Genomic DNA, 23,258 nt, shown 5'->3' with positions numbered 1-23,258 from the left:
TATGATTTCATCATCATCATCATACGTGACAGTGACTAGACTGGACTGAGTAAAACATTGGACTGTGAGAAACGTAGGACTTTGCACAGGGCTGATGACAGAGCAGTTGAGCGCCCGACAAACCAGACATCAACAACACCAAACCAACCAATCACTTTTCAGTCAGACTTTCAAAGAGGAACATATTCGCTTCTTCAGTGTTCCGATAGGAGCATTTCTCCGTTCGGTCCCTTCTTTCCCTGCTCCAACAGAGCACGTCACTCATGTGAAAAGAAATGTATTGTTCAGTAAACTGAAATAACACAAAACTAATTTTACACCATAGACCAACTTCTATACGCACAAAAATTTTGTATGCACTTAGCACTACAAAATCGAGTTCTCAGGATCCTTCTAATGATCACGGAGACAGCTTAGTGTATATTTCTCCATGGTGCGCCACTTTATAAACTATATCTTCGACCCACACCAGCTTTTCCATGCGTAGTTTACGTGTACTAGTAAGGTAACTTTGAAGTTCTGCATCTCGGAAACGGATAAAGATATGGACAAATTTTTCCAACAGTTAGAGGCAGGGATCTTAGGCGTATATCGTAAAAAATTTAGGCCAGTTGTTGTGCATAACGGTGTTTGAAAGCACGGCTCGGTTTTGGTGTGCTTAGGAGTTTTGAAAACGATAAGATGGCACTTCTAGATAAATTACAGAAATTTGCTGCGGTTCATTATTTATATATCTGCTGCAGATGGCGCAAACAAGGTGAGAAATGCTCTTTTCGGGTTTTCTCAGGAACCGTCCATCAACGAAATGATGCCTCCATAAGCCTCTACGCGCATAGTAGATGACATTTAATGCAAAACAGAAGCATCTGATTTTGTCCATTCGCCTAATCCGTGTGAAATGTGTAATATTCAAAGTTACGCCGTATGCTGGTAAAATAGTGACACTAGAACGACCCTTCTGTAGGTTATACAAGTCGTCCCTACCACAGGGGCTATCCAAAACACTGCACCTCACCTTTCTATCACCAACACAACCCCAAGTATAAGTTCCAGAAAAATCCCGTTCTTACGTGCAGCGTTTTGAAACACAATACAGCTCTCTTCATGTGGCTGACGAAAGGCTTTGCGTGTTCCATACGGGAACGGAAAGTGAAGAACCCCTCACAACTGCCTCAGTGGGAGGTGACGTCTGCCATTCACTTGACATTGGTTTACAGAATTCATACACTGATCGAACAAATCATAACATCCAAAAATAATTAATGTACAATTATGAACTGTCGTCAATACCTTTGTCTAGGTAACATATTTAAGTGATAATTAATTGAAATCCTCAGCTGCCGACAGGTGTTGTTGATATACCTCGATGGGGAAAGCTGAAAAAATGTGCCCCGACCGGGACACGAACCCGGGATCTCCTGCTTACATGGCAGACGCTCTATCCATCTGAACCACCGAGGACACAGATGAATAGCGTGACTGCAGGGACTTATCCCTTGCACGCTTCCCGTGAGACCCACATTCCCAACTGTCCACAATCTACATGCGTACCTAATAGATATTTGCCCATCCACTCATTACTCGCGCACACTAAGGTGACGGTTCCCGTAAGAGTTCGGGCAACCTGTTCGCGTTCGAGAACAGTTACTATCTTCATACACAGTTAATGGCTACCCGGCCATTCACCTTAGTCTGTGCGAATGCGCACAGGTTGCCTGAGCTCTTACGGGAATCGACACCTTAGTGTGCTCGAGTAATGAGTTGATGGGCAAATATCTGTTAGGTACATTACGTATGTAGATTGTGGACAGTTGGGAATGTGATTCTCGCGGGAAGCGTCCAAGGGGTAAGTCCTTCCAGTCACTCTGTTCATCTATGTCCTCTGTGGCTCAGATGGATAGAGCGTCTGCCATGTAAGGAGGAGATCCCAAGTTCGAGTCCCGGTCGGAGCGCACATTTCCAGCTGTCCCATCGAGGTATAACACCACCACCTGTTGGCAGCTGAGAGTTTTAATTAATTATAATTTATTCTAGAGAAGCTGCACAGTCATCAATGGTATATGTTCTTTCGAGAACAGTTACTATCTTCATATATATATATAACATATTTAAGTGATTAACACCGCTAGGTAACCAGTTACTGTTAGCGCGAGATAAGTCATTCCAGATGTGAAATGCTGAGACATTCGCTACCGGTGTAACGCCCAAAACGTTCAATGCAAGCATGCCAACCTGCTAGCGTTGTGTTCCAGGGGTGTCAGATGGGATGGAGTTTCATGCCTGTTGCTGTTGGTCCGTCAATACAGGGACGGCTGATGCTGTTTGTGGATGACGCTGGGGGTGTCGTCCGATAGTGTCCAGTATCTTCTAGACTAGAGACATGTGGTGACCGACCAGGCCAGGGCAACATGTCGACACTCTGTAGAGCATGTGAGGTTACAATAGCGGTATGAGGGCGAGCATTATCCCGTTGGAAAACACCCCCGGGAATGCTGTTCGTGAATGGCAGCATAACAGGTCGAATAACCAGACTGACGTACAACTTTGCAGTCAGGGTGCGTGGGGTAGCCACGAGAGTGTTCATGCTCTCACACGAAACCGTACCCAAGACCATATAACTTCAGGAGTAGGTGGAGTATGTCTAGCACGCAGACAGGTTCGATACAGGCACTCAGCTGGTCCCCTCCCAACCGACACACAGCCATCGTTGGCAATGATACAGATCGAGATTTCATCAGAAAACACGACAGACCTCCACCCTGCCCTCAAATGGTCTCTCACTCGATACCACTGATGAAGCAAGTGGCTGTGGTTTGGGGTCAATGGAATGCACCACTACAGGGCATCTGGATCGGAGCTATTCTTCAAGTAACAAATTTGTAACAGTTCGCTGTGTCACAGTGGTACAGATGTCGTGCAATGCGCCACAGCCATACGTCGAACACGATGGTCTTCCCTCTCCGTAGCTCCTGGTGTACTTGCGAATGTTCAACTCGTGAGCACTGCTGCCAGCGATCATGTACAGTGGCTACGTCTTGCGAAGTGTTGCTGCAGTATTGCAGAAGGAACATCCAGCTTCTTGTGGCCCTAGAACACCTCGTTCAGACTCAGTAGGGTGCTAATAACGGCCTTAAAGGCATTCCTGAGTAACATCAACACCACCACCTCCACTCTCCAACGCAACTAACGCTCTCAGCCCTTACAGCGTGTACTTAAAGCAAACCTAATTTGCATCCTCATAGTCTACATCTACATCCATACTCCGCAAGCCACCCGACAGTGTTTGGCGGAGGGTACCTTGAGTACCTCTATCGGTTCTCCCTCCTATTCCAGTCTCGTGATCGTGGAAAGAAGGATTGTCGGTATGCCTCTGTGTGGGCTCTAATCCCTCTGATTTTATCCTCATGGTCTCTTCGCGAGATATATGTAGGAGGGAGCAATATCCTGCTTGACTCCTCGGTGAACGTATGTTCTCGAAACTTTAACAAAAGCCCGTACCGAGCTACTGAGCGTCTCTCCTGCAGTGTCTTCCACTGGAGTTTATCTGTCATCACCGTAACGCTTTCGCGATTACCAGATGATCATGTAACGAAGCGCGCTGCTTTCCGTTGGATTTTCTCTACCTCTTCTCTCAACCCTATCTGGTACGGATCCCACACTGCTGAGCAGTATTCAAGCAGTGGGCGAACAAGCGTACTGTAACCTACTTCCTTCGTTTACGGATTGCATTTCCTTAGGATTCTTCCTATGAATCTCAGTCTGGCACCTGCTTTACCGACGATCAACTTTATATGATCATTCCATTCTAAATCACTCCTAATACCTACTCCCAGATAATTTATGGAATTAACTGCTTCCAGTTGCTGACCTCCCATATTGTAGCTAAATGATAAGGGATCTTTTTTTCTATGTATTCGCAGCACGTTACACTTGTCTACATTGAGATTCAATTGCCGTTTCCTGCACCATGCGTAAATTCGTTGCAGATCCTCCTGCATTTCAGTACAATTTTCCATTGTTACAACCTCTCGATATACCACAGCATCATCCGCTAAAAGCCCAGTGAACTTCCGATGTCATCCACAAGGTCATTTATGTATATTGTGAATAGCAACGGTCCTGCGACACTCCCCTGCGGCACACCTGAAATCACACTTACTTCGGAAGACTTCTCTCCACTGTGAATGACATGGTGCGTTCTGTTATCTATGAACTCTTCTAGTGACGTTGTTAGCGCCTCTCTTACGCCACCGGCACTAGATTTGAATATACACCATCTTTCAGATGTAAAATCACACCTACCAACTATCTTTTATGTAAAATATTTTGAAAACATTATCAGCGATCTTTACAATTTAAATTTAAAGAATAACTTTTTATTTTTATTGGAGTGACCGGTTTCGATTCTATTTAAGAACCATCTTCAGACTCTGAAAAAACGTATTACCAGATATAGGGATCGTTATAATAGTCAGTATATATAGTAGAATGTAGAACTAATAAATAAATGCCCAGAACGGTGGGTGGACTCCATGGGCAAGTTGCGCCGACACTCGGCGCTGCGCTGGAATAACTGCTAATCGGACAAGGAGGGAACGGTTATTAAATAGGCTTGGTCACGCCCACCATCCTGTGACATCATTGCTAGACAATCAGAAAGACGTCTATGATTAGGTAAATACAAGAATTAGACTAAAAGTACGTCATAATTAAATTATATCGTAACATCAGTATAAACGATTATTCGTCATAAAATATAAACTATAAAGGTTCCTTGGTTTAAAATCGGCTAAAAGCATTCTGTCCTCTAACTATTCTGCGAAGATGCACCAAAGGTTCCTAAATCGACAGGTAGACGCTTCTAGCAAAGATACATCGAGGGTTGCCGTGGAAACGGTGTCCTATTCCGATTCGACAGTCTACAGAGCTGTCAAAGACTGCTGTAGGTGAAGACCAGCGTGCTCTGTCGATATAACATGTTGGAATCGATATAGCCATCCTTTGGTGCATCTTTTACAGAATTGACATTAGAGGGCAGCGTACTTTTAGCTGATTTTAAAGCAAGGAACCTTTATAGTTTATATTTTATAACGAATAATCATTTATAATGATATAACGATATAATTTAATTATGACGCACTTTTAGTCTACTTCTTGTATTTACCTAATCATAGACGTCTTTGTGATTGGCTAGCAATGATGTCACACACAGAACGTTGGGCGTGACCAAGCCTATTTAATAACCGTTCCCTCCTTGACCGATTAGCAGTTATTCCAGCGTCGAGGGTCGACGCAACTTGCCCACGGGGTCCACCCATCGTTCTGGGTATATTTATTTATTTATTTATTTATCACTTCTACATTCTGCTATATGTACTTAGTATTATAACGATCCCTCTATCTGGTAATATGTTTTTTCAGAGACTGAAGATGGTTCTTAAACAGAATCGAAACCGGTCGCTCCAATAAAAATAAAAAGTTGCGATCAAGACTTTTTATTCCTTAATTTCTTTTATGTCGTTCAACTCCTCCTTGGGGTTGAGACATTTTTCCGTCAGTCTATGCAGACGTACGAGTAGGTGGAGATTCGTGTTTTGAGATGTGGGTGAGGATTGAATCGGAATTTTCTATAGACCATATCCGGAGCCACAGGAAATCTTTAAAAACAATATTTGGCATGTTCCACCCCTGTCCGGGATTCCTCACTGTCTGCAAAACCAAGCGAATGAGCATCTCAGCGCCCTAGTATGCCGGCACATTTGGAAAGCAGCCAGTTTATTAGCTTCCGGACTGAGGAGTGACACGTGTGTAAAGTGAACTCCTGCGAGCCTGCACGGGTTCTCCATCGTCCGGCCGCCACATTCCACTGTCGTTTCTGCACCCACTCATAGATTCCAGTTCGCGTGACCGGGGTGCACCGGCTAGGCCAGTCCCGAGAGGGCGGGGAATCCCCGAGCTGCGTGCATTATTGACGGCATCGGCCACTGCCCGCACCCGTTGCGCAAGCTTGGCTCGCAGCACGGAAAATCGGAAAGGGAAGCTTCCAGAAAACGGGCTGAACTGTCCAAGCCCTGCAATCACTGCATTGCGACTGCCTCCATCTGCAGGATGGGCGAGAGGCACCTGTATCCCCTGTGTAGCATCAATTCTTATTCCGCAGGTTGCTTCCTATGTTGCTCCTTATCAATTGTTGGAATTCGTGCTTCTGTGTTTTCGCCGTCGCGATCGAGTTTTACTTTTCAGCCATCGCAGATGTGAGCTGTTACAGTTACACTAATGAGGAGAGCCTACTGACAAGTGTGTAGGTCCACGAACGACAACGCCCAGGGAAGACAATGAGGTTATGTGAGCATTCTAGGAAAGGTTTAATAACACGCCAATGCGAAATACCAGACTTCTGGATTAGGAAAGGCGTGCTTTTGCTTTTGGCAGTGTCAGACAGGCCGCACAGTGACAGGAAACAGACACAAGAAGGAATAGGTCCCGCAGTCTCCACTTCTGTTGAAAAATCTCCTACGAAGTCGATACGTAAGCATACTTTGGAACTCTGTGTACCGAGGACAGTGACGTGAGACCAAGTAAAAAAGACCTTTAGGTCAGACTTTTTCGACTGACGTTCTTAAATGAGACCAGAATGCCCGCGCTTTAGCATGCAGTACTTCTTTAACTCGATTTCTTAAGTCAGTAAACCGTGCGAAGATAGTGATTTCAGATGAATGTGTCATTTAACGCAGCTCACGTGTTAGAAACATTGCCGTATGGGCCGAAGAGAGTCCTCGTTAAACTCTCGAGTTAAGAAATGAATCCGCCTCACGTAATGATATGGGGTCGCGCAGGATTAGCCGTGCGGTCTGAGGCTCTGCAGTCATGGACAGTGCGGCTGGTCCCGGCGGAAGTTCAAGTCCTCCCTCGGGCATGGTGTGTGTGTTTGTCCTTAGGATAATTTAGATTAAGTAGTGTGTAAGGTTAGGGAGTGATGACCTTAGCAGTTAAGTCCCTTAAGGTTTCTCTCTCTCTCTCTCTCTCTCTCTCTCTCTCTCTCTCTCTCTCTCTCTCTCACACACACACACACACACACACACACACACACACACACACACACAGAATGATATGGGCAGCGATGACCTAACATCAGCTGCATGGATCGTATTTCTTTGAAGGGACTGTGAATGGCGCAAATAATTTACACATTTTACAAACGTGGTTAGTACCTCAGCTTGACGAAAGGGGCCTTACAGAACGCATATGGTTGCAGCACGACGGAGCGCTTCCTCGCTACCCTCTTGCAGTGAGCGAGTTCCTAAATGAACACTTTCCAGGACGGTGCAGAGGTTGTGGTTCATCAGCAACACCAGTTAGCTTGGGATGTGGACATAGAAGTCCTGCCCTGACCACACTTGACAACTAGTTACGCGGAGCCATTAAGGCGCACGGATCCGAACGTCGTTACGCTACAAACGGAGAACTGTGCAATGATGCTGAAGATGCATTTTGCACCGTAACACCCTACATGCTCAAAAGTATGCCAAGAAGAACGTGGATGCGTGTGTAAATGTGTTTGCAGCGCAATGAGGAACATATCGTTGTGATGGACACTTAGTACATAAGTATATACGTGTGCAGACAGAATTCAAACCAATAAGCACCCGATTCTAAGAGGTATGGCGTCTTTCCACCCACCCTGTACATACAGGAAACCCAACGCCATATTTCAGATGATGTGTATAGAAGTAGCCATAAAGTTTTAATTACCAACCCAATAAAATTGTTTCTTATGTTTTGTGGCTTTTCACCAACCTGTTTTCGGCTTTTGATCACAGTTAAATCCCCGCGCCAGAGTACCGTAGCCTGCCGCTAGGTGGGGGAAAACAAAATGGCACTGTCCGTTCAGCAAGTGTAGTATCGTTTGTTCAACGCTGCCACAGTCACTACTGAGATGGCGGAGGTGATACATTGATCAGGTGGCGTATTCACCTCGACTGTGCCCACGACGAAGAGTGGAGTGGTGGCGGATCGTCTCTCAAGTGGAGAACAGGGAATCAGAAGAGATGAGGGATAGCTCTCGAGGTGATACTGGACAAAGGGTACACCAGTCTGTTTCAAACGTCTTGCACGACACTGTGAATATGAAGATCGATTGCAGCCCACCGGGTTCCGGGACTGGTGGCGTGCATTCAGAAAGCCGGCCGAACCAAGAGACGATGGAAATATTACGGCCCGCCTGTTCTCCGGGGAATACTGATAGTGTCACTGTGATAGAGGAGCAAAGCGAGCAGCGGGGACAGGCGCGCGTTCACTGCCGCCAAAACAGGCCGAGACGGCGTCCACCATCGGGCAACGTAATGCTGCTTCCTTGTTTCCCGACTGTCATGGTGTACGGATAACACAGTATCATCTGTATAAATAAAAAGGCAGATGTACGTTTGTTCTAAATCGTCTATCTCCGAAAGTTCGTGACCGATTGCTTTGAAAATCTGACACTACGTTGCGTTCTAATACGGCCTGTTTTTAGGTACCTATGCCTTTAATACACTACCGGCCATTAGAATTGCTACACCAAGAAGAAATGCAGATGATAAACGGGTATTCATTGGACAAATATATTATACTAGAACCGACATGTGATTACATTTTCACGCAATTTGGGTGCATAGATTCTGAGAAATCAGTACCCAGAACAACCAATAACGACCTTGATACGCTTGGGCATTGAGTCAAACAGAGCTTGGATGGCGTGTACAGGTACAGCTGTCCATGCAGATTAAACGCGATACCACTGGCGTATTGTGCCCAGCCAGTTGCTCGGCCACCATTGACCAGACGTTTTCAATTGGTGAGAAATCTGGAGAATGTGCTGGCCAGGGCAGCAGTCGAACATTTTCTGTATCCAGAAAGGCCTGTACAGGACCTGCAAGATGCGGTCGTGCATTATCCTGCTGAAATGTAGGGTTTCGCAGGGATCGAATGAAGGGTAGAGCCACGGGTCGTAACACATCTGAAATGTAAAGTCCACTGTTCAAAGTGACGTCAATTCGAACAAGATGTGACAGAGACGTGTAACCAATGGCACCCCATACCATCACGCAGGGTGATACGCCAGTATGACGATGACGAATACACGCTTCCAATGTGCGTTCACCGCGATATCGCCAAACACGGATGCGACCATCATGATGCTGTAGACAGAACCTGGATTCATCCGAAAGAATCACTTTTGCCATTCGTGCACCCAGGTTCGTCGTTGAGTGGACCATCGCAGGCGCTCCTTTCTGTGATGCAGCGTCAGGGGTAACCGCAGCCATGGTCTCCGAGCTGATAGTCCATGCTGCTGCAAACGTCGTCGAACTGTTCGTACAGATGGGCATTGAGTTGCTAACGTCCCTGTCTGTTGACTCAGGGATCGAGAAGTGGCTGCACGATCCGTTACAGCCGTGCGGATAAGATGCCTGTCATCTCGACTGCTAGTGATACGAGGCCGTTGGGATCCAGCACGGCGTTCCGTATTACCCTCCTGAACCCACCGATTCCATATTCTGCTAATAGTCGTTGGATCTCGACCAACGCGCGCAGCAATGTCGCGGTACGATAAACAGCAATCGCAATAGGCTACAATCCGACCTTTATCAAAGTCGGAAACGTGATGGTACGCATTTCTCCTCCTCACGCGAGGCATCACAACAACGTTTCACCAGGCAACGCCGGTCAACTGCTGTTTGTGTATGAGAAATCGGTTCGATACTTTCCTCATGTCAGCACGTTGTAGGTGTCGCCACCGGCGCCAACCTTGTGTGAATGCTCTGAAAAGTTAATTATTTGCATATCACACCATCTTCTTCCTGTCGGTTAAATTTCTCGTCTGTAGGACGTCATCTTCGTAGTGTAGCAATTTTAATGGCCAGTAGTGTATGTTTCTTTTTTTTTTTTTAATACACATAAGCGCCAAAGAAACCGGTACATGAATGCCTATACAAATACAGACGTATGTAAACAGACAATATGTCGCTGATGTCAGCAACGCCTGTATAAGGCAAGTGTCTGGCGAAGTTGTTAGGTCGGTTACTGCTGCTACAGTGGCAAGTTACTAAGACTTAAGTGAGATTGAACGTGGTGTTAAAGTCAGCCCACGAACGATGGGACACAGAATCTGCGAGATAGCTATGAAGTGGGATTTTCCTGTACAACCATTGGGCGAGTGTGCTGTGAATATCAAGAATCCTGCAAAACATGAAGTCTCCGACATCGCTGCAGCCGGTAAAAGATATTCCAAAAACGGAACCAACGACGACTGATGAGATTCGTTCAACGTGACAGAAGTGTAGCCCTTCCACAAATTGCTGCAGATTTCACTGCTGGGCCATGAGCAAGTTTGAGCGTGGGAACTATTCAACGAAACGTCATCGATATTGGCTTTCGAAGCCGAAGGTCCGCTAGTGTACCGTTGATGACTGTACGACACAAAGCTTTACGCCTCGCCTTGACTGTTGATAGCTGGAAACATGTTGCCTGGTAGGAAGAGTCTCGTTTCTAACTGTCGAGTGGATGGATGTGTACGGGTATGGAGACAATCTCATGAATCCGTGGACCCTGCTTGTCAGCTGCGGACTGTTCAAGCTGGTGGAGATAGTGCAATGGTGTGAGGCGTGTGCAGCTGAAGTGATATGCGTCCCGTGATAAGTCTACATACGACTCTAACGTAAGCATCCTCTCTGACCATCTGCATCCATTCACACCTATTGTGCATTTCTACGGGCTTCGACAGTTCCAGCAGGACAATGCGACACCCCACACGTCCAGATTTGCTACATAGTGGCTCCAGGAACACTCTTCTGCATTTAAACACTTCCGCTTGCCACCAGACTCCGCAAATATGAACATTATTGAGCGTATCTGGGATACCTTGCAACGTGCTGTTCAGAAGAGATCTCCACCCCTTCCTACTCTTACTGAATTATGGGCAGCCCTGCAGGATTCATGTTGTCAGTTCTCTCCAGTACTACTTCAGACATTAGTCGAGTCCATGCCACGTCGAAATGCGGCACTTGGGCGTGCTCGCGGAGGTTCTGCACGATACTAGGCGGGTGTACCTGTTTCTTTGGATCTTTTGTGTATTTCATGCATGTGAAGCATACACTGAGATGACAAGTCATGGGGTACCCCCTAATATCGTCCAGTATAGTGCAGCAACTCCTCGCTGCAAGTCCCCAAACAACTATTCAGCTACGCTGCCTACACAGCTGCCCATAACTGCGAAAGTATTGCCGGTATAGTATCTTCTGCATGAACTGACCTCTCTATTATGTCCCATAAATGTTTCGTGGGATTCATATCTGGCTGGCGATATTATTCGCTCGAACTGTCCAGAATGTTCAAACCGATCGCAGACAGCTGTGGTCCGCTGACATGGCACGTTGTCATCCATAGAAATACCGTCATTGCTTGGGAATATGAAATCCACGCTCTCCAAGTAGCCGAATTAATTTCTGGTTAGTTACCGGTTCAGTTGGACCAGAGGGCACTGTTAATTGCATGCAAACACAGCCCACTCCATCACAGAGCTAGCGTCAGCTTGCGGAGTGCCTTGTTGACAAGTTGGATCCATGGTTTCGTGGTTTCAGCGGCGCACTCGAACCCTGCCATCAGCTCTCACCAAGTGAAATCGGGACTCACGTGACCAAACTATGGTTTCTTAGTCGTCTTGGGTCTAACCGATATCATCACGAGACAAGGAGAGGCGATGGAGGCGACGTGCTGGTAGCAAGGGCACTTGCTCGGTCGTCTGCTGCTATAGCGCATTGCTGTCAGATTTCGCCGTACTTTCCTAACTGATATGTTCGTATGTCTGTCATTGATTTTTGTCGTTATTTCACGCAGTGTTGCTTGTCTGTTAACACCGACAACTCTACACATACGCTGCTGCTCTCAGTCGTTGAGTGAAAATGCCTGAGCCGGCCGGGGTGGCCGAGCGGTTCTAGGCGCTACAGTCTGGAAGCCGCGCGACCGCTGCGGTCGCAGGTTCGAATCCTGCCTCTGGCATGGATGTGTGTGATGTCCTTACGATAGTTAGGTTTAAGTAGTTCTAAGTTCTAGGCGACTGATGACCTCAGTTCTTAAGTCCCATAGTGCTCAGAGCCATTTGAACCACTTTTTTTAAAATGCCTGATATTTGAGGGTCTCGACACTGTCTTAACAAATTGCATATTGGCCTCTGTCTCGGTTTCTTCGGCCAACGTTCATCTGATGATTTTACTGACGTTTCGCCAGAACGAGTGGCTGGCATTGTCAAAGCTTCACCCTCCATTGCCGGTGGTGAAATGGAGCCGAGCTCGCGGCCGCAGACTATATGTACCTGGCGCGCCAACGTCCGAGGGCTTCTCCGCGGTCATTTCCCGGTGCGGTTCTCCTCTTGCTACCTGCGACGGTCGTTCGCTGCAGTACGGGAAGCCAGGATCCGTCTACCTTAAGGCTTTCTTCTTTCTTGTTCAAACTGTTCGCGTGTTTTTGTATTTCCACAGCTTCTCTGAACAAGCGCGTGTGATGGTGCTTCTCTACAGCCAGAACTTCCCTGTCGGCGAATTTTATTACGTGGTCGGTCTCATTCAGTGCGTGCTCTGCCACGGCCGATTTCTCCACCTGCCCCAACCTGCAGAGTCGCTTATGTTCTTTGATCCTGGTGTTGATTGACCGTCCAGTCATTCCGACATAAACTTTTCCGCATGTGCATGGTATAGGCCTACGGTATATTCCCGACATTGCAAGTGGGTCCCTTTTCTCTTTTGCCGACCTAAGACACTCTTTGATCTTCCTTGTCGGTTTGAAAATCGTCTTTACGCCATGTTTGTGCAATATACGACCGATTCGGTCCGTCACTTTGTGAATGTATGACAGAAAGGCCGTACCCGCCATTTCTTTTTCTGATTCCTTACTTCGCCGAGTGTTTGCCTCTGTTACACTTCCAATATTATTTGTGGAGTACCCATTGCTCCTCAGAACACTTTCCAGGTTTTGCATTTCTCGTCTGAGGTGCTGCGGCTCACATATTCGTCCTGCTCTCGTTACGAGCGTGTTAGTCGCGACTCTTTTCTGACTCGGGTGGTGGTTTGATAGTTTGTGCAGGTATCGGTCAGTGTGTGTGTCGGTTTTCGATACACCCTGTGTCCCAGGTTTTCGTCATCTCTTGTGACCAGCACATCTAGAAATGACAGTTTTTTCTCATTTTTTACATCTATGGTAAATTTTATGTTGGCATGAAAGTTGTTAAAGTGTCTTGGGAATTCACCGAGCTGTCCTTCACCATGGCTCCACACCACGAAAGCACCATCGACATACCTGTACCACACCTTAGGTTTGCAAGTCGCCGAGTCCAGTGCCTGTGCTTCGAATTGTTCCATGAAGAAGTTGGCCACCACTGGACTAAGAGGACTACCCGTGGCGACGTCTTCCAGCTGTTCGTAGAAATCGCCATTCCACGTGAAGTAGCTCGTGGTGAGACATGCATGGAAGGGCTTTGTGATGTCTTGTGGGAAAATGGAACCGATGTGCTCCAGAGCGTCACTGATTGGCACTTTCGTAAATAATGAAACAACATCAAAGCTGGCCAGGATGTCGTTTGGTGTAAGATTCAGTTTCTTCAGCTTCTCAATGAAATGTCCTGAGTCCTTTACTTATGTGTCGGTCTTCCGCACGTGTGGCTGGAGCAGAGAGGCCAAGTGTTTCGCCATTTTATGCGTCGGTCAACCAGAAGCGATAACAATCGGTCTTAGTAGAACGTTGTTCTTATCAATCTTCGGTAATCAGTACAGCCGAGGTGGTAAGGCTTCTGTGTTGCAAGAGGAGAACCGCACCGGAAATGACCGCGGAGAAGCCCTCGGACGTTGGCGCGCCAGGCACATATAGTCTGCGGCCGGGAGCTCGGCTCCAGTTCACCACCGGCAATGGAGGGTGAAGCTTTGACAATGCCAGCCACTCGTGCTGGCGAAACGTCAGTAAAATCATCAGATGAACGTCGGCCGAAGAACTCGAGACAGAAGCCAATAGGCAGTTTGTCAACAAGGGCCAGGAAAGCCTTAACAATTTTGACACTCTTAACACTTCGGATCTCTCGAAATATTGAATTCCCTAACAATTTCCAAAATGAAATAGCCTCTGCTGTAGCTCCATCTGCCATTCTGCGTTCAAAGTGTGGTAATGCCTGTCGCGCAGGGATGATCACTTCGGAAACCTTTTTATATGAATCGTCTGAATACAAATGACAGCTACGGGAATGCGCTGTCCTCTTGTACCAGGTGTACGGGACACTACCGCCATGTCTGAACGTGCACATCGCTGTGGCACGGCTTCTGTGTATTTCTGTTGTTCGTTCTTATTGTGAGAGGCACTTTCTTGAAACGTAACAATTGTGTACGGAGTCTAATGATTCGCCCATCATTACACTTCATTCGATTTTCTAATACACGATTATTTTTGTAATTGTAATTACTTTTGATTTAAAAGGGAATGTATTGGATATTCGCACTTTTTGTGGTTCAGATGTAGAAACTTTGTCGAATTGGTTACTTCTGAGTATGGAAACAGTTTTACTACTTTAGACGTTTCGTTGTCACGTCTGCGACGTTTTACCTTCAGCTGCAACTGTGGCGCTTATTTGCTACGTTGCATTCCATTCAAGCCTCTTACGTTCCGCATTGACTGATTTGACTGAAAATCTAATGAAGACAACTTCGCGTTGTTGGCTAGACGCACGTCGTCTTCTTTTGTTTACTAGCCATTTGATATTCTCCACACACCGCACTATCTTTAGCAGACTAAAGAAAGACAAATGTGGTGTCATTTTTTTAGTTAGTGCCGATTTCTATGATGTTACATACGCTCCGTTTTATAAACATAAGAAATCAGTGAAAGTGATACTATTGGTAGTCATCAGACATGGTATATAGAAGCGGAGCATTCTGTCCGCTTCGAGCGCTGCTGTCACACGTGTAACAAAAGTGAACAGGAGTACCATGACTGTATGTGCTAGGCTATGATTCTAGTTTGAACTGTTTATTCAGTTTTGAGTGAGATTAATTACGTGAGATTTGCAGCGCAATAGTTATTCTTAGGAATTTATATGCAGTCCATTAGGTAAGTTTCTACCAGTCGGAATATCTTTGTACCATTTACTACTTTTGTTTCACATAGTTGGTGTTCCACCTACATCTATTGTTTCATATTAAAAGAAACAGTTCCGTTATCGCTGTCGTTTCTAGTTAGTATATTTGTCCTTCCATCTTCCTAAAAGCCATTAGACTTGTGATTATTCTTTCGTGTGTCGGCTATGACGAGAGCTTCTGACGACAGTGATTCAAATTGAACAATGCCAGGTCGGTACAAAAATCCTTATATTTCGCAGTAAACTAGTAATACTCCATAACCACTGTTCGTTTCAAGTTTTTGTTAACACCTGATTCCTTTTGGCATGACCCAAATTTACCCAAAGCATTAGAAATAAGAAAAACACTGCGTTTTTAAGACTGATTTAAAGTTAACCTGAACGACAATTTAACTTTCTACAAGTCTTCAAACTGAAATTCTACTCTAATAGGGGATAATTAATACTCATTTTCACTTTCCCAAACAATGAAAAATGTTACAGTACCTCTTAAGTTTTGTAATTTGTGTCCAAAATTTTTCAAAAATTGAAAAAAATGTGGAACAGAGTTGCAACAGTTGACTGTAATCTCCTTGAGGATAAATCGTTAACCCATGGTTGAGAAGATACGAATTCTAACTTGAAACTGTTAGATGAACATTTTTATCAGGACTACACTGCACTACACTACTAGCTACTCTGCACTACACTACTAGCTACACTGCACTACACTACTAGCTACACTGCACTACACTACTAGCTACACTGCACTACACTACTAGCTACACTGCACTGCACTACACTACACTACACTACACTACACTACACTACTAGCTACACTACTAGCTACACTACACTACTAGCTACACTGCACTGCACCGCACTATTAGCTGCACTGCACTGCACTATTAGCTGCACTGCACTATTAGCTGCACTGCACTATTAGCTGCACTGCACTATTAGCTGCACTGCACTATTAGCTGCACTGCACTATTAGCTGCACTGCACTATTAGCTGCACTGCACTACACTATTAGCCACACTGCACTACACTACTAGCTACACTACTATACTATATTATACTTTACTATTATACTATACTACTAGCTGCACTACACTACACTACTAGCCACACTGTCTGGTGACACTGTTACCCCTTGGCAAAAGCCTGAATAACGACATTTTGCAGTATGGATGTGCAGGAAGGGAGCCATTGAGGTTCTGGAAGGTACTGACTGGAATGAAGAGCCATGCCGACTCCACTTCCGTGGCCAGCAGCACTAGGTTTCTCGGTTGAGGGTTCGTGGTGCGAACAGCCCGCTCGAGGTGGTCCCACAGATTCTCGATTGGATTTAAATCTGGGGAGTTTGGTTCAAATGGTTCAAATGGCTCTGAGCACTATGGGACCCAACTTCTAAGGTCATCAGTCCCCTAGAACTGAGAACTGCTTAAACGTAACTAACCTAAGGACATCACACACATCCATGCCCGAGGCAGGATTCGAACCTGCGACCGTAGTGGTAGCGCGGTTCGAGACTGAAGCGCCTAGACCCACTCGGCCACATCGACCGGCAGAGTTTGGTGGCCAGAGGAGTATGGTAAACTCATTCTCGAGCTCTTCGAACCGCGCACGTACGCTGCGGGCCGTGTGACACGTTGCATTGTTCTGCTGGTAGATAAAATCGCGCCGAGAAAAACAAACTGCATGTAGTGGTGGGCACGGTCGCCAAAGGTATATACTTGTGTCGATCCACTGTGCCTTCCATAATGACAAGATCACCCAGCGAATACCACGAAAACATTCCCCAGACCGTATCGATCCTTCCCCCGTCTGCATCCTTCCGATAACTCTCGCTTGGTGTTTGCTTTCGGACGTTTCTCGCCGTACACGCCAACGACCATCGGCCCGATGGAGCATAAAACATCGTACATCTGAAAAGGCCAGCTGTCGGCACTCAGTGGACGTCCAGCTGTGATACTGGCGTGCAAATTCCAGCCCTCGTAGCCGATGAACAACAGTCAGCATGGGTGCGTGAACCAGGCGCCAGCCGCGGAGGCTCACACGCAGCCACGTTCGCTGAACTGTTCGTTTTGGTAGCCCCTCGCTTCATCTGTGCGGTCAGCTGCTTAACAGTTGCCCGTCTGTTCGCCCGCACACATCTCTGCAGCCGTCGTTCACACTCTGTCATCTATGACCCGTGGTGCACCAGGGTTGCCTCGGCTCCGGTTTCGGATAAGCGCCATTTTTCTATTCACGATATACAGCCGCAGTGACACGAGAACAGTAAACAGACTTATCCGTATCGGAAACGCTTCCACCCTTGGCCTGAAAGCCAATGATGATGACGTTTTGGACGTCAGATAAATCGCTCCGTTTCCGTACAATTACGACGACAGCACTGTCTCCGCGGCCCTCCCGCCGACATGCTTTATATACCCTCCACTGCTAGTGCTGCCATCTGCTGTCTGTGAGTGGTTAACGCACGTGGACGTCGAACACAGGCGGTGGTCGCATTAATGTGACTGCACCGTGTATTGTTCGCCGCACATTCCCAGCGAATTTGTTTCACGCTGGTTTACCTGGGGCTACACGTGGTCCAGTTGTTAGAATACTGTGCGTCGAGGTTTAGCGACGATGGGCTACCAACAGAGATAGCAACAGAGGTCTTGGCCAAGTCATCGATCGCTGGAAGAAACGTGTCGCACTGAGGGGTGAATATTTTGAGAACTAACCCCCACATAGGTCACTAGTCTCACTCTCAATTTTTCAAGCCGATAATTGAAACTTTACAACAATCCCTGCGGATATATCTTAACATTCTAATCCGTCCTTCGGATTTCACCCACGTTTTTTTGCCATTACTAAATGCAGGTGGACTACGCCAAGCCTTTTCCCACTGCAGTACACTACTGGCCATTAAAATTGCTGCACCACGAAGATGACGTGCAACGGACGCGAAATTTAACCGACTGGAAGAAGACGCTGTGATATGCAAGTGATTAGCTATTCAGAGCATTCACACAAGGTTGGTGCCGGTGGCGACACCTACAACGTGCTGACGTGAGGAAAGTTTCCAACCAATTTCTCACACACAAATAGCAGTTGACCGGCGTCGCCTGGTGAAACGTTGTTGTGATGCCTCTTGCAAGGAGGAGAAAGGCGTACAATCACGTTTCCGACTCTGATAAAGGTCGGATTGTAGCCTATCGCGATTGCGGTTTATCGTATCGCGACATTGGTGCTCGTGTTGGTCGAGACCCAATTACTGTTAGCAGAATATGGAATCGGTGGGTTCAGGAGGGTAATACGGAACGCCGTGCCGGATCCCAACGGCCTCGTATCACTAGCAGTCGTGATGACAGGCATCTCATCCGCACAGCTGTAACGGATCGTGCAGCCACGTCTCGATCCCTGAGTCAACAGATGAGGAAGTTTGCAAGACAACAACCATCTCCACGAACAGTTCGACGACGTTTGCAGCAGCATGGACTATCAGCTCGGATACCATGGCTGCGGTTACCCTTGACGCTACATCACAGACAGGAGCATCTGCGATGCTGTAGTCCATGACGAACCTGTGTGCACGAATGGCAAAACGTCATTCTTTCGGATGAATCCATGTTCTGTTTACAGCATCATGATGGTCGCATCCGTGTTTGGTGACATCGCGGTCAAAGCACATTGTAAGCGAGTATTCGTCATCGCCATACTGGCGTATGACCCGGCGTGATGGTATGGGGTGCCATTGGTTACACGTCTCTGTCACCTCTTGTTCGAATTGACGTCACTTTGAACAGTGGACGTTACACTTCAGATGTGTTACGACCCATGGCTCTACCCTTCATTCGATCCCTGCGAAACCCTACATTTCAGCAGGATAATGCACGACCGCATGTTGCAGGTCCTGTACGGGCCTTTCTGGATACAGAAAATGTTTGACTGCTGCCCTGGCCAGCACATTCTCGAGATCTCTCAGCAATTGAAAACGTCTGGTCAATGGTGGCCGAGCAATTGGCTCGTCACAGTATGCCAGTCACTACTCTTGATGAACTGTGGTATCGTGTTGAAGCTGCATGGGCAGCTGTACCTGTACACGCCATCCAAGCTCTGTTTGACTCAATGCCCAGGCGTAATGATGGCCGTTATTACGGCCAGAGGTGGTTGTTCTGGGTACTGATTTCTCAGAATCTTTGCACCCAAATTGCGTGAAAATGTAATCACATGTCAGTTCTAGTATAATACATTTGTCAAATGAATACCCGTTTATCATCTGCATTTCTTCTTGGTGTAGAAGTTTTCATGGCCAGTAGTGTACACTGGGCTACACAGTATCTTCTGAAACGAGAGACTAATCCCAAACATGTTTCGCTGATAAATCCAGTGTTCAGTTCTGGACAGTGGGCTGTCTCTCTATCAGTTCCTTATTGCTTCAAGAAAGACATCTCTTTTTGTTTTGTAAATAATTTTACGTGTTATCATCAAAATGAATTTAGGCTACAGTGACATAATTTATGTACAGTTCCATGTTCGTCTAAGTGTAACAATACAATAAGTAGCCATCGCTCAATTTTCATGCTATTTCTAACTAGTTGAAACAAAGAAACGTTTATGGCTGCTTTTATTCTGGCATGCGAGCATACTAGGAAGCACAATAATTAAGACCTGTGCCCTGCTTTTGATAATTTGTCGTCGTCCTTTTATCATCCTAAAGAATTAAAGTTAAACGTGGGCATAGTAATTGTACTAGTAGAAGCTAGTGTTGATTTGTTATCTTTAATATTAATTTCCTGTATTTCCTGTATTTGCCGTTTACCGTAAGCTGTATGCAGTTCTCTTGTTTTGAAGAACGATGATTTTATTAGGTCACGCGGTCTGCATTAGTTTTCAGTAAATACGTTTTTCAGACGGAACTCTACAAGCCGAAGCCACTGAGTAACTTTGGCTTGTATTAAATCAATATAAGAGTGAAAAGCGTTTCGTTTGTGCAGTCTTTGTTAATAATTGTCTAAGTCGGAGAGATCATTTAATTCACATAATCATTTTGTTACTTGCGACGGACTTATAATTGGTCCTCGCGAAATATTACGGCAACCATATAAAATAAAAATTTCATTACTTTCTTGCTATTAAAGTCAATTTCAATAATGCAAGTATAACAACAACAGAAGTTAACACCAATATATCGATCAACAAAGAGTAATAGGTCACATAATTTTGTTAGAATACGTATAGATTATGTACTGACGGTGTAGTTGTCTAGAGGATACTTAGTCATATGATGGGTTGCTCTTACCTATCACTTTTCGCTACACAGCTTAAGCGGTCTACAGCGCAGCATTTTTTTACAGGTCGTCAGTCTCCTTAATGGTTTGATGCGGTCTGCGCGAATGCCTCTCCTGTGTCAACATCTTCATCACACATTATCTCTTGCAATCCACGTCCTCAATCAATTATTTGCTGGATGTATTCCAATCTCCGTATTCCCCTACGGTTTTTACTCTCAGCAGGTCCCTCTAATACCATTGAAGCTATTCCCTGATGCCTTAACAGATGTCCTATCATCCTGTCCCTTCCTCTTCTCAGTGTTTTCCATATATTTCTTTCTTCGCTGATTCTGCACACCACCTCCTCATTCATCAACTTATCAGTCCACCTAGATGCCAACATCCTTCTGTAGCAACACATCTCAAACGCTTCGATACTTTCCTTTTTCGGTTTTCCCCATAGTCCAAGATTCATGTCTGTGCGATGATGTGCTACCAACTTTCATTTTCAGTAATTTCTTTCTCAAATGAAGCCTGATATTTGAAAGCAGTAGACTTGTTTCGGCCACGAACACCCTCTTTACCTTTGTTGTCCATCGCGCGTTATTTTGGTTGCAATTCCTTTATTCTACTACTAAGGGGTCACCAATTTTTGTGTTAAATTTATCGCTTATCTAATTTATGCTATTCCTCATTATTGTCGACTATTGTCGGTGTACTGTCAGATCACATTCTATGCTTATCTGACTGACTGGTTTGGTTTTGTGCAAACAGGCCATTTTTTCCAGATAGACTGAAATACCGTATTCTTAAACCATTGCATAGAAAAGTGGACAGGTCTGATGCTAGCAACTACCACCCAGTCTCACTTCTGACAGCTTTATTCAAAAGTCGTGAGAAAGTAATGCATTCGAAAGTGAAGTACAGACAAAATGTCAACTTGGTTTTCAAAAAGGCTTTTCAGCAAAAAATGCTGTATATGCTTTCACTGAACAGACATTAAATGCTTCGAATAACCGAACATCACCCATTGGGATATTTTGTGAGCTCTCTAAGGCTTTTGCCTGTGTGTGTCACGAAATTCTTCTAGATAAGCTTCAGTATTGTAGTATGAGTGAGACAGTGCACAAATGGTTTGGTTCATATTTAACTGGATGAATGCAGCAGTTTGAAATTAGCAGTACAGATAGTCTGAAAAAATCGACAAGTCCTCTAACTGGGGAAGTATCTAGAGTGGTGTCCCAGAGGGTTCAGTCTTGTGTCACATATTGTTGTTACTATATATTAATGACTTGCCAATCTACAGTATATTCATGAAAGTGCAAAGTAAGTTCTTTTTGTTGATGATAAAAGTATAGTAATCACATGCAACAAACAAGAATGAGCTGAAGAAATTGTCAATAATATCTTCCAGAAAATTTAGTGGTTCTCTGAAAATGGACTCTCACTAAATTTTGAGAAAACACAGTTTATACAATTCTGTGCAGTAAATGTCATAACACCATTGATAAATATAGACCACGAATAGAAGTCTGTTGCTAAGGTAGAATATTCAAAATATCTGAGTGTGTGCATTAATGAGAAATTGAATTGGAAAAAACACATTGATGACCTGCTGAAACGGTTAGGTTCAGCTACTTATTCTATGCTATTTGGTGATAAACATATCAGTAAATTAGCCTTCTATGCCATTACCATTCACTGCTTTCATATGGCATCACATTTTTGAGTAGTTCATCATTAAGAGGAAAAGTATTCATTGCGCAGAAGCGTGTAATCAGAACAATAACTGGAGCCCACCCAGCATCACACTGCACACATTTATTTAAGGAACTCGGGATATTCACAGTACCTTCGTAGTACATATATTCACTTATGAAATTCGTTATTAATAACCGAGCCCAATTCAAAAATAACAGCGAAGTGCGTAGCTAGTACGGTAGAAGAAAGGATGGTCGTCACTATTCTGGGTTAAATGTGATTTCCCTAAATCGCTGCAGGCAAATGCCGGGACGGTTCTTTTGAAAGGGCACAGCCGAAATCCTTCCACGTCATTACCTAATCCGATGAGACCGATGACCTCGCTGTTTGGTCTCTTCCCCCAACCAACCAACCACCCTCTGGGTTAAATCTGACTTTGGCACATAAAGGGATGAATTATGATGCCACAAAAATCTTTTGTCATGTGCCAAACAGCATTAAAAGCTTAACAGATAGCCAACCAACATTTAAAAACAAATTAAAGGAATATCTGAATGTCAACTCCTCCTACTCAATGATGAATTTTTACACCTGAAGTAGTAGCGTTAAGAGAAAAGAAAAAAATATATTATGTAAGAAAAGTTACGTTGAAGTGACACGTTCCACATTATTACTAAATGTGTTCATGATCTATGGAAAAAGTATTAATGTAATGTAATGCATTTATCACTGGTAGCAGAACAAAATTCATAAAAAGCTGTAACATGCAGTTGTACCACTCAACATCTTGACAATATTACTACTTTTGATGCTAGATAGCGAAATGTATACAAAGAAACAAAACAGTGCATAAAAATGTCTACAATATTGTTTTTTATTGTTTCAGGTAAGGCGCAATGATTGATTGAGAGTAACACACCTATACCTGAAAGGTCAGTGACAATATCTGTAAGTACCCATACCCGTTCAACATTATTGTACCAGGACGGCGTGCACCGTCTAAACTCACGTAGAAAATTGTTTTTGAGTTAGTATGGGTACTAAAAATAAAGTTCAAGTGCCGTCCAGCCAGTCTGTTACTCAAGTGAGTTCAGAGATTTGTAAAACGCCGTTGTATTTGTCCAAATAGTATCATCGCCTTAGCAAAGCTGGTCTGTTCCGTGAAA

At 45.1% G+C, this 23,258-nt stretch overlaps 1 protein-coding gene and 1 non-coding gene across 2 annotated transcripts in view; both read left to right on the top strand.

Moving 5' to 3' along the window:
* LOC124552377 (AF4/FMR2 family member lilli) overlaps positions 1-23,258 on the top strand; it is a 717,562-nt gene that overhangs the window by 288,496 nt on the left and 405,808 nt on the right. The gene's annotated exons all lie outside the window — the stretch shown is intronic.
* Positions 11,949-12,033, top strand: Trnas-gga. The gene is given in 2 exon segments: positions 11,949-11,988; positions 11,999-12,033. It is a non-coding gene; the product is annotated as a tRNA-Ser (tRNA).

The sequence above is a fragment of the Schistocerca americana genome, chromosome 10 (genome assembly GCF_021461395.2).
Source record: "Schistocerca americana isolate TAMUIC-IGC-003095 chromosome 10, iqSchAmer2.1, whole genome shotgun sequence".
Classification (NCBI taxonomy): Eukaryota; Metazoa; Arthropoda; class Insecta; order Orthoptera; family Acrididae; genus Schistocerca; species Schistocerca americana.
The sequence above is the reverse complement of the archived record's forward strand: the minus strand, read 5'-3'. Positions and strand labels throughout refer to the sequence as shown.